Raw genomic sequence first — 12,511 nt, forward strand, 5'->3', positions numbered from 1 at the left:
GCAAGCAGGACCCATCAGAGGAACCCGAGTGGCGCCCATCTACCTGTTGAAGAGCGGGAATTGTAACTGTGAAAATATATAAAGTTCCCTATAGAGCATTATAATGTATATAAAAGTCAGACAGCACTAAAGCACACAGAATACATATAACGTTACACGTTGGGAAGGTCTCGGAACATAGAGAGAAAACACTCGCTGGAGGAAAGCAGATCTGTTCCATAGTAATAAAAATCCAATACTTGGGGGGTTCACCTATATTGTGGGAGGGGCTAATATTCATGAGCGTGCAGCCTATCCGTTCACTAGGAACCAGTGACATCACTGAGGCACGAGGCTCACATGCAGATTTTTTCATGCTATCGCTATTCCTTTTCCAAACATGTGGAACGCATTAAATACGGGCGCCTCTGCATTCTGATATAAGTAACCGTTCTGGCTGAAATGCCTTCACGTGGATCTGAAACACGCCAGGAGAATTGTAAATGAGGACGAATAATCGCCGACCACCCCCCTCCCCCCCCCGCCTCCAACTAATAGACCAAACTAAAACAAACAAAAAAAACTTATGAGCAGGTGAGCCCTTATCATATACATGTTGAGTTTTTTTTAGTTTATTTTTAATTCTCAATAGAGAGTAGTGACACTTACCCAAATATATTCCAAGGAGAAAATGTTCAGCTCTTCACCTAAAGAAAAACAAATCAATAATGAGATCAGTTTTGCTTCTCTACATTGTATCAATCAGTAACAGGTCTTCAGGAAAGCATAAACAGTACGTAACTGTACAGATTGATGGAATAACAGAGGGAACCCAGAAAACTTGTCTAGTTGTCGACCACTTAATGCAATAGTGTCCCAAGCAGGGTTCCACAAGATGGCGGTCCAGGTCTGAATCCAATTATTTATGGTCCATGTTATAGGCAAAATCAGGGCTTGTGGCTGTCAATCGTAAAATACTTGTACACAGACGCACAAACCTGTCCTCCGCCACATAACTCAGGCATGTCCAAACTGCGGCCCTCCAGCTGTTGGGAAACTACAAATCCCAGCATGCCCTGACACAGCTTCAGCATTCTCCGACAGCAAAACTGTGTCAGGGCATGCTGGGATATCTAGTTTCACAACAACTGGAGGGCCGCAGTTTGGACATGCCTGACATAACTGGCCCTTATGACGACACAGAAGCACAATTGAAATAATTTAATGATTTTTTGCTGAATTTCTTAATTGGAAACTTCTGGCCTAGGGGTGCCGTGAAATAATGCTGATACTCTAAGGTGCCGCAATTCAACAAGATGTTTGGGAACCACTGATGGATCTCATACTAGAGTGTAATGGGCCCTACACACTGATAGATCCGCCGCCGTGCTGCCCGACGTTTCTTCACTCCCCCCGTCACACGGCTCCATTGAAGTGCAAGCAAATATGGACGAGATCGTCCATATTGGCCTGCATGCACAGCCGACGGGGCACCAGCGATGAACGAGCGCGGGGCCGCGTATCGTTCATCGTTGCTGCCTCCACACTGACAGATATGAACGGTATCTCGTTCATTAATGAACGAGATCGTCCATATCTTTCAGTATTATCTGCCAGTGTGTAGGGCCCATAAGGGCTCGTACTGACACGGACACATGCACACAGACCAGTAACGTACAGGTGGCTATGGGTGCTTTGAGAAGGGCCATGTCCGAAATTCATTGGTCCAAACATTAAATAATGAGCATTTCGCCCAAAATGCAAAAACATTTACTGTATTGGCAGTGGGTGGCTTTACAGCGAATAACGACCTGCCAGGAGACAAACTGTAGATGGCTGGTAGAAGAGAGTGCGGTAAAAACAGAGCAAAGCGAAGCGAAACGCGGTTTCTACGCCGATAATTACAAATATTTCCACAACAGAAAACCCCCCCAAAACACAGAATTTGCCAGGGGTTCAGCCGACAAAGGCGCCTCTCTCTCTTTATCAGCAGTTTCTCCCAACAACTCAGAACAAGTTTTGGCAAATTACAGGCTTAGTAAATATTAATCCTAAAATCTCAGCGTGGGCAGATCTCCACTAATTTGCCCATATCATTAACAGTGACTTACACGTAGCTTTACAGATTAGCTGAAATCGCAGAAACAATGCAGGCTGCTGGGAAAACACCGCCACCAGGATCTAAGGCAGGGAGTATCTCACACACTGGTGACCCCGTCACCCAATACAAAACTGATCTAAGAGCAAACGAACACGGTTATTACTGCACAGGTCAGTAGGTGAAATCCATACACCACTTTATGCAGATACTGGAGAGAAATAACCTTCCGAACCTCAAAAGTAAGAATTTACTCACCGGTAATTCTATTTCTCGTAGTCCGTAGTGGATGCTGGGAACTCCGTAAGGACCATGGGAATAGACGGGCTCCGCAGGAGACTGGGCACTCTAAAAGAAAGATTAGGTACTATCTGGTGTGCACTGGCTCCTCCCTCTATGCCCCTCCTCCAGACCTCAGTTACGGAAACTGTGCCCGGAAGAGCTGACACAACAAGGAAAGGATTTGGAATCCAGGGTAAGACTCATACCAGCCACACCAATCACACTGTACAACTTGTGATAACCATACCCAGTTAACAGTATGAACAACAACTGAGCCTCATTTAACGGATGGCTCATAACAATAAACCTTTAGTTAAGCAATAACTACATACATGTATTGCAGAGAGTCCGCACTTGGGACGGGCGCCCAGCATCCACTACGGACTACGAGAAATAGAATTACTGGTGAGTAAATTCTTATTTTCTCTGACGTCCTAGTGGATGCTGGGAACTCCGTAAGGACCATGGGGATTATACCAAAGCTCCCAAACGGGCGGGAGAGTGCGGATGACTCTGCAGCACCGCATGAGCAAACTCAAGGTCCTCCCCAGCCAGGGTATCAAACTTGTAGAACTTAGCAAACTTGTTTGACCCCGACCAAGTAGCAGCTCGGCAAAGCTGTAAAGCCGAGACCCCTCGGGCAGCCGCCCAAGAAGAGCCCACCTTCCTTGTGGAATGGGCTTTCACCGATTTTGGATGCGGCAATCCAGCCGCAGAGTGAACCAGCTGAATCGTGCTATAGATCCAGCGAGCAATAGTCTGCTTCGAAGCAGGAGCGCCAACCTTTTTGGCTGCATACAGAATAAACAGCGAGTCAGACTTTCTGACTCCCGCCGTTCTGGAAACATAAATTTTCAAAGCCCGGACTACGTCCAGCAACTTGGAATCCTCCAAGTCCCTAGTAGCCGCAGGCACCACAATAGGCTGGTTCAAATGAAACGATACCACCCTAGGGAGAAATTGGGGACGAGTCCTCAATTCTGCCCTGTCCATATGGAAGATCAGATAAGGGCTTTTACATGACAAAACCGCCAAATCTGACACACGCCTAGCCGAAGCTAAGGCCAAAAGCATGACCACTTTTCACGTGAGATATTTTAGCTCCACTGTCTTAAGTGGCTCAAACCAGTGGGATTTCAAGAAATCCAACACAACGTTAAGATCCCAAGGTGCCACCGGTGGCACAAAAGGAGGCTGAATATGCAGCACCCCCGGAACAACGTCTGAACTTCAGGCAGTGAAGCCAGTTCTTTTTGAGAGAAAATGGATAGGGCCGAAATCTTGACCTTTATGGATCCTAATTTTAGGCCCATAGTCACTCCTGACTGTAGGAAGTGCAGGAATCGACCCCGCTGGAATTCCTCTGTAGGGCCTTCCCGGCCTCACACCAAGCAACCTATTTTCGCTATATACAGTGAAAAAGTCTTGCTGTCACGTCTTTCCTAGCCTTTATCAGCTTAGGAATAACTGCATCCGGAATGCCCTTTTCCGCTAGGATCCGGCGTTCAACCGCCATGCCGTCAAATGCAGCCGCGGTAAGTCTTGGAACAGACAGGGCCCCTGTTGCAACATGTCCTGTCTGAGAGGCAGAAGCCCTGAGTCCTCTGAGAGCATTTCTTGCAGCTCCGGGTACCGAGTCCTTCTTGGCCAATTCGGAGCAAAGAATATTGTTCTCACTCCTCCTTTTATTACAATTCTCAGCCCTTGGGTATGAGAGGAAGAGGAGGGAATACATAGACCGACTGGAACACCCACAGTGTTACTAGTGCGACCACAGCTATCACCTGAGGGTCTCTTGACCCGGCGTAAAACCTTTTTTAGCTTTTTATTGAGGTGGGACGCCATCTAGTCCACCTGAGGCAGTTCCCATCAATTTGCAAACTGCGTGAAGACTTCCTGATGAAGTCCCCACTTTCCCGGGTGGAGGTCATGCCTGCTGAGGAAGTCTGCTTCCCAGTTGTCCACTCCCGGAATGAACACTGCTGACAGTGCGCTTACTTGATTCTCCGCCCAGCGAAGAATTCTGGTGGCTTCTACCCTTGCCACCCTGCTCCTTGTGCCGCCTTGGCGGTTTACATGAACCCCTGCGGTCTGACTGGATCAGAACCGGTTGGTCGCGAAGCAGGATCTCCGCTTGACTTAGGGCGTTGTATATGGCCCTTAGTTCCAGGATTGATGTGAAGGCAAGTCTGTTGACTTGACCACAGACCTTGGAAATTTCTTCCCTGTGTAACTGCCCCCCACCCTCGGAGGCTTGCATCCGTGGTCACCAGGATCCAGTCCTGAATGCCGAATCTGCGGCCCTCGAGAAGGTGAGCACTCTGCAGCCACCACAGGAGAGACACCCTGGCCCTGGGGGATAGGGTGATTAACCGATGCATCTGAAGAGGTGATCCGGACCACTTGTCCAGTAAGTCCCATTGGAAGGTCCTCGCATGGAACCTGCCTAAGGGGATGGCCTCGTATGATGCCACCATCCTTCCCAGGACTCGAGTGCAGTGATGCACTGACACCTGTTTTGGTTTTAATAGATTCCTGACCACTGTCATGAGCTCCTGAGCTCTCTCTATCGGGAGATAAACTCTTTTCTGGTCTGTGAGACCAAGGGGATTTTGGGGTATTTGAAATGCATCAAAAAAGAAATGGAATTTGCAGCAACAAGGAAATATTAAAAGTTTTTTTTTAAAAATCCAAGTCGACGCGTTTCGGCTCAGCAGGAGCCTTCCTCAAGACATGTCTTGAGGAAGGCTCCTGCTGAGCCGAAACGCGTCGACAACTTTGGGCACTGTGCAATTCCTAAAAACCAGCCTTTAAGGTATTTTTATCACCTGGTGCACTTTATACAAAAAATTGGATTTTTAAAAAAATACTTTTAATATTTCCTTGTTGCTGCAAATTCCATTTTTATTTTTGATTCTCCTTTTGAGGAGTGCTTGTCTATGTATGTGTCTCTCTCCCAACTATGGGATTTTGTATTAATTAAAACATTTTTATTTATTTTTTAAATGGATTGATTGGCACCATTTCTTATTCCTTTTGGATTTATAACTATCCAACTACGCACTGGTATCCTGAGGCCTGAAACAGCTGTGGATCCAAAAGATACCTTGATAGGAACATTTTCACACTTCATCTTGTGAGTGTGGTACGCACCTTTATTGATATAGAAATATACGTGAAAGATACCTTTATACACTTGGTTCGTCTCCATTTTTAAGTGAGTTTAGGTATGCTCGTCTATGCATACTTCATGGTGAAGGATACACAGAAAGGGTGAAGAAATTTAAAAAAAACCTTTATGTGCACATATCCGTTCTTCTTAGTGTGAGTTGGGGTACGCACTTTATATAGATCCCCTATTCGTGCTACCGTCTTTCTGCCATTCTGATGGGATAAAGGACTTTTTGTTTATTTAATATCATACAAAAAACAATAGTACACATTGTATGTTTGTTTTTTTTCCATATAATAATGACTGGACACTAATTACATCAACTGAGAACATTCGTTGAACAACTGAGGATCACCATACTGAATACCCTCAAGGGACGTATACGTTATATTTATTTTGATGTTTATACAGGTTGAGTCTCCCTTATCCAAAATGCTTGGGACCAGAGGTACTTTGGATATGGGATTTTTCCGTATTTTGGAATAATTGCATACCATAGTGAGATATCATGGTGATGGGACCTAAATCTAAGCACAGAATGCATTTATGTTACATATACACCTTATACACACAGCCTGAAGGTCATTTTAGCCAATATTTTTTATAACTTTGTGCATTAAGCAGTGTGTCTACATTCACACAATTCAATTATGTTTCATATACACCTTATAAACACAGCCTGAAGGTCATTTAATACAATATTTTTAATAACTTTGTGTATTAAACAAAGTTTGTGTACATTGAGACATCAAAAAACAAAGGTTTCACTATCTCACTCTCACTCAAAAAAGTCCGTATTTCAGAATATTCCGTATTTCGGAATATATGGATATGGGATACTCAACCTGTATTGGGCGCTTATACTGAGAAAAAATTGTCTTTCTTTTGTGTTCCTTTTCTGGTCTGTGTCTAGGATCGTGCCTAGGAGAGGCAGATGAGCTGTAGGAACCAACTGCGACTTTGGAATATATAGAATCCAGCCGTGTTGCCGTTACACTTCCAGAGAAAGGGATACGCTGTTCAGCAACTGCTCTCTTGATCTCGCTTGTATGAGGAGATCGCCCAAGTACGTGAAAATAGTGACACCTTGCTTCCGCAGGAGCACAATCATATCCGCCATTACCTTGGTTATGACAATCCCGTAACGCAATTCTGAGGTACGCCTAATGAGGTGGATAAATGGGGACATGAAGGTATGCATCCCTTATGACCCGATTCACGATAAAATCTCCCTCTTTTTAGGCTTGCCCTGACCGCTCTTAGCGATTCCATCTTGAACTTGAACCTTCTCAGGTATATGTTCAGGGATTTTTAATTCCATATGGGTCTGACCGAACCGTCTGGTTTCGGGATTACAACATGGTCGAATAATAACACCCTCTTGTTGAAGGAGGGGACCCTTGATCACCACCTGTTAAAGATACAATTTGTGAATTGCAGTTAACACTGGCTCCCTCTCTTGGGGGGAAGCCCGCAGGGCTGTCGGTGAGGGGGCATCTTCTCACAGTCCAGCTTGTATACAATATCTATTGCCCCGGGACCTAACAGGGAGTGAACCCACTTGTGGCTGAACTTACGGAGTCGTGTCCCCACCGGGCCTAGCTCCGCCTGTGGAGCCCCAGCGGCATAGGTGGATTTTTGTAGGGGCCGGGGAGGACTTCTGTTCCTGGGAACTAGCTGTGTTGATCCCGGCTCTGACAAGAAAGGACGCACCTCAGACTTTCTTGTTTCTTTATTCGAAAGGCTGCATTTAATAATGTCGTGCTTTCTTAGGCTGTGCAGGAATATAAGGCAAACTAGCAGAATTACCAGCTATAGCTGTGGAGACCAGGCCCGAGAACCCTTCTCCACACAATCCTCAGCCTTCCATATGCCTCTTAAGTCGGCATCATCTGTCCAATGCATATTCTACAGGACACGTCAAGCAGAGATCGACATAGCTTTGACTCTAGGACCCAGTATACTCATGTCTCTTTGGGCATGCTTTATAACTATATATCTATCACTTAAGACAGCATCTTTAATATATTTACTAGGGTCTCAATCTCTGCTGATAAGGTACCTGTCCACGCTGCCACAGCGCTATAAACCCATGCCGATACAATCGCCGGTCTGGGTAGTATACTAGAATGTGCATGCTATCTGCAGGATCCCTGAGAATAGCAAGTGCTACCGTCTGTACAAACAGGACACCCTAGGGGAAGATTCTCAACACATCCTGGCCCTAGTGGGGAAAGGATACAGCCTGAGAATTCTCTTGTGGGAAGCTGCCGTCTCTTGTCTGGAGATTCCCGCTCTTTTTCCTCATGAGAGGAGGGAAATTTACCTCAGCATTCTTCCCCTTAAACATGTGTACTCTCGTGTCAGGGACAGATGAGTCATCAGTGATATGCAAATCATCTTTTATTTCAATAATCATATATTGAATACTTTCTAGCCATCTTGGCTGTAACTTTGCATTATCGTAGTTGACACTGGAGCCAAACTCTGTGTCGATACCAGTGTTTGCTATTTGGATAGTGAGCATAGAGAGACTCTGAAGGTCTCTGTGACATAGGGACAGACATGGGTAGATTTCCTGTCTGTTCCCTAACCATTTGTGCAATAAATTCACCTTAGCACTTACACATATCCAAACAGGTGTCGGCGTTGTCGACGGAGACACCCTCTCACACACATATCCGCTCTATCACCTCCTTAGAGGAGCCTTTTACCTCAGACATGTCGACACACGCGTACCGACACACCACACACACAGGGGATGCTTTATTTGAGGACAGTTCCCCCACAAGGCCCTTTGGAGAGACAGAGAGAGAGTATGCCAGCACACACCCCAGCGCTATATAACCCAGGGATTACACTACAACTCAGTGTTTACCCAGTAGCTGCTGTATATACAATTTTTGCGCCTAAATTTATGTGCCCCCCCCCTCTCTTTTCACCCTTTGTGTACCAGGATACTGCAGGGGAGAGCCTGGGGAGCTCCTACAGTGACCGGAGTGTGTGGTGTGCTGTGGGAGCAATGGCGCACAGCTGCGGTGCTGTGCGCTACCTTAATGAAGACAGGAGTCTTCTGCCGCCGATTTCATCGCTTCTCTTCTGTCTTCTGGCTCTGCAAGGGGGACGGCGGCACGGCTCCGGGAACGGACGATCAAGGTCAGGCCCTGTGTTCGAACCCTCTGGAGCTAATGGTGTCCAGTAGCCTAAGAAGCACAAGCAGGTAGGTTTGCTTCTCTACCCTCAGTCCCACGTAGCAGTGAGTCTGTTGCCAGCAGATCTCACTGAAAATAAAAAACTTAACAAATACTTTCTTTCTAGCAAGCTCAGGAGAGCCCACTAGGAGCACCCAGCTCTGGCTGGGCACAGATTCTAACTGAGGTCTGGAGGAGGGGCATAGAGGGAGGAGCCAGTGCACACCAGATAGTACCTAATCTTTCTTTTAGAGTGCCCAGTCTCTTGCGGAGCCAGTCTATTCCCATGGTCCTTACGGAGTTCCCAGCATCCACTAGGACGTCAGAGAAAGTAAGATGAATCCAAATATGAACCACTGTTTAGCTGTTCCCTGACTTTCCACCCATTTGATAAAAACAAACTGAATAATTAACCCCCAATTTATATTACAGACAGCAGAGACGCCGTCAGGTCATTTTAGGTACACGTACATCACTAGCTCTGTCCCTGTATATACATCAACCAATCCACATTCTGCATTTCTACCAAGTCTGCCGCGCTGTCAATCACTCTCTGTCTGCTCTATATAGAAGTCAACTGGTCGACCTAATGGCCGTAAGCCGTAATACACAACCACTGACATATATTGGTGTCTGATACGGACCTCTTTCAGCTGCAAGGTCTAGGTTTAAATTGACATAAACCCAAGTTCTCTTACCAGCAGTCTAGGGAGCACAATGCTGCTCTTGCATTACTAACAGCAACCTTAAATGTGTACATTTCCTGGAGGTTGTGAGCAGGTATCTCCGAGCGGACAGTTCCCCAATTCCTTCCTGGTACATCAACGGATTTAATTGTTTGCACAGAGCAGGAAGCGTTTCTGCAGGATAAACCAATATTCAGTCCTTAACGCAGTCTCCTGTGTCACACCAGGACATTACCCAGCATGCACCGGCAACAGGAGCAGGCAAGAAAGCTGGTGCACAGGTATTTGTGAAGAGGTGTTGTAATCCACCGCAGCCAATCAGATTGTGTCTTTACTCTAGTTCAGCTTTAGAAAACATCCAATTAGTTGCTATCATTACAGCAATTCATTGCAGCTGCCAATGCGCCAGTTTCTCCCAGTATAAGCATGTGTAGTAAATGTATATAGAACTCTAAGCAGCTCACTCACAGCGGTTAAGTGGCTGGCTCATTTACTAGTAATATATAGCCGGAGACAGCAATATACTGTATACAGCGTCATCCTGCCCAACCACAACTTATCAGTAATACGTATAGAGAAAGCGAAGACTGCAGGACGATGATGGGAAATTCTGCCCCTTATAATGGGGGCACTGCAGGGCGGCTAGGAGAAGCCAGACTTTATGGAGCGCTGTAATGTGTTCTTATTACAGCATGCAGAGACCGCTCACTACTAGACACCGAGACCTCTCGGGAAAAAAAAAGTTACTGGTAAAAGTGAATCGATTTCCAGAAAGAGATGGAGAAGCCATTAGGCCGCAGTCAGCGCAGACTTCAAATCTCTGCAAGGTCAGCGACTGGGGAAACCGGAGCACACAATCCACATACCAAAGACGCAGCGTTCCTGTTATCACCCGTGTGCAGGAACAGTCACCCAAAATCCATTATCTGTGCTGCTACAATGACTGATGTATATGCAGAGGAATTCCCTGACCATGCAGACACAGACCCTGAGCAATGACCTGCGGATCTGATATCCTCAGCTTACATTAGTGTTTACACACATTTACACTAGTCCACGGAGGCACACCGCTATATATATATATATATATACATACATTCATATACTACATACACTAGTCCACGGAGAGACATCTATATACATTCATATACTACATACACTAGTCCACGGAGGCACACAGCTATATACATATACATTCATATACTACATACACTAGTCCACGGAGACACACAGCTATATACATATACATTCATATACTACATACACTAGTCCACGGAGGCACACCGCTATATACATTCATATACTACATACACTAGTCCACGGAGGCACACAGCTATATACATATACATTCATATACTACATACACTAGTCCACGGAGGCACACCGCTATATACATTCATATACTACATACACTAGTCCACGGAGACACACAGCTATATACATTCATATACTACATACACTAGTCCACGGAGGCACACAGCTATATACATTCATATACTACATACACTAGTCCACGGAGACACACAGCTATATACATATACATTCATATACTACATACACTAGTCCACGGAGACACACAGCTATATACATTCATATACTACATACACTAGTCCACGGAGACACACAGCTATATACATATACATTCATATACTACATACACTAGTCCACGGAGGCACACCGCTATATACATTCATATACTACATACACTAGTCCACGGAGGCACACAGCTATATACATTCATATACTACATACACTAGTCCACGGAGACACACAGCTATATACATATACATTCATATACTACATACACTAGTCCACGGAGACACACAGCTATATACATTCATATACTACATACACTAGTCCACGGAGACACACAGCTATATACATTCATATACTACATACACTAGTCCACGGAGGCACACCGCTATATACATATACATTCATATACTACATACACTAGTCCACGGAGACACACCGCTATATACATATACATTCATATACTACATACACTAGTCCACGGAGGCACACAGCTATATACATTCATATACTACATACACTAGTCCACAGAGACACACCGCTATATACATATACATTCATATACTACATACACTAGTCCACGGAGTCACACAGCTATATACATTCATATACTACATACACTAGTCCACAGAGACACACCGCTATATACATATACATTCATATACTACATACACTAGTCCACGGAGACACACCGCTATATACATATACATTCATATACTACATACACTAGTCCACGGAGGCACACAGCTATATACATTCATATACTACATACACTAGTCCACAGAGACACACCGCTATATACATATACATTCATATACTACATACACTAGTCCACGGAGACACACAGCTATATACATATACTACATACACTAGTCCACGGAGGCACACAGCTATATACATATACATTCATATACTACTTACACTAGTCCACGGAGACACACAGCTATATAAGTATAAATTCATATACTACATACACTAGTCCACGGAGACACACAGCTATATACATATACATTCATATACTACATACACTAGTCCACGGAGGCACACCGCTATATACATATACATTCATATACTACATAAGTGAGTGGTGAGGAAGCACTATATATCGCCTTGCTGTGCGGGTAGAAGAGGCAGTGTGAGGAGGCACTATATATCGCCCTGCTGTGAGGAGGCACTATATAGCGCCCTGCTGTGAGGGTAGAAGAGGCACTATATATCGCCCTGCGGTGAGGAGGCAATATATATCGCTTGCTGTGAGGATAGAAGAGGCAGTGTGAGGAGGCACTATACACCGCCCTGCTGTGAGGATAGAAGAGGCAGTGTGAGGAGGCACTATACACCGCCCTGCTGTGAGGATAGTAGAGGCAGTACTATATATCGCCTTGCTGTGAGGATAGAAGAGGCAGTGTGAGGAGGCACTATATAGTGCCCTGCTGTGAGGAGGCAATATATATCGCTTGCTGTGAGAGTAGAAGAGGCAGTGTGAGGAGGCACTATACACCGCTCCTGCTGTAAGGCTAGAAGAGGCAGTGTGAGGAGGCACTATACACCGCTCCTGCTGTGAGGCTAG

At 45.3% G+C, this 12,511-nt stretch overlaps 1 protein-coding gene across 4 annotated transcripts in view; it reads right to left on the reverse strand.

Annotated features, from left to right (window-relative positions):
• The window catches only part of ADD3 (adducin 3), a 141,655-nt gene that overhangs the window by 95,059 nt on the left and 34,085 nt on the right, over positions 1-12,511 (reverse strand). For 3 of the 4 annotated variants that reach the window (XM_063962645.1, XM_063962641.1, XM_063962642.1), the window contains exon 2: positions 649-686. The exons of the other annotated variant lie outside the window; for it this stretch is intronic. The gene's annotated coding sequence lies outside the window, so the exon portion shown is untranslated. The remainder of the gene's footprint in view (positions 1-648; positions 687-12,511) is intronic. 4 annotated transcript variants of the gene reach the window in all.

Source organism: Pseudophryne corroboree, chromosome 3 (assembly GCF_028390025.1).
Source record: "Pseudophryne corroboree isolate aPseCor3 chromosome 3, aPseCor3.hap2, whole genome shotgun sequence".
Classification (NCBI taxonomy): domain Eukaryota; kingdom Metazoa; phylum Chordata; class Amphibia; order Anura; family Myobatrachidae; genus Pseudophryne; species Pseudophryne corroboree.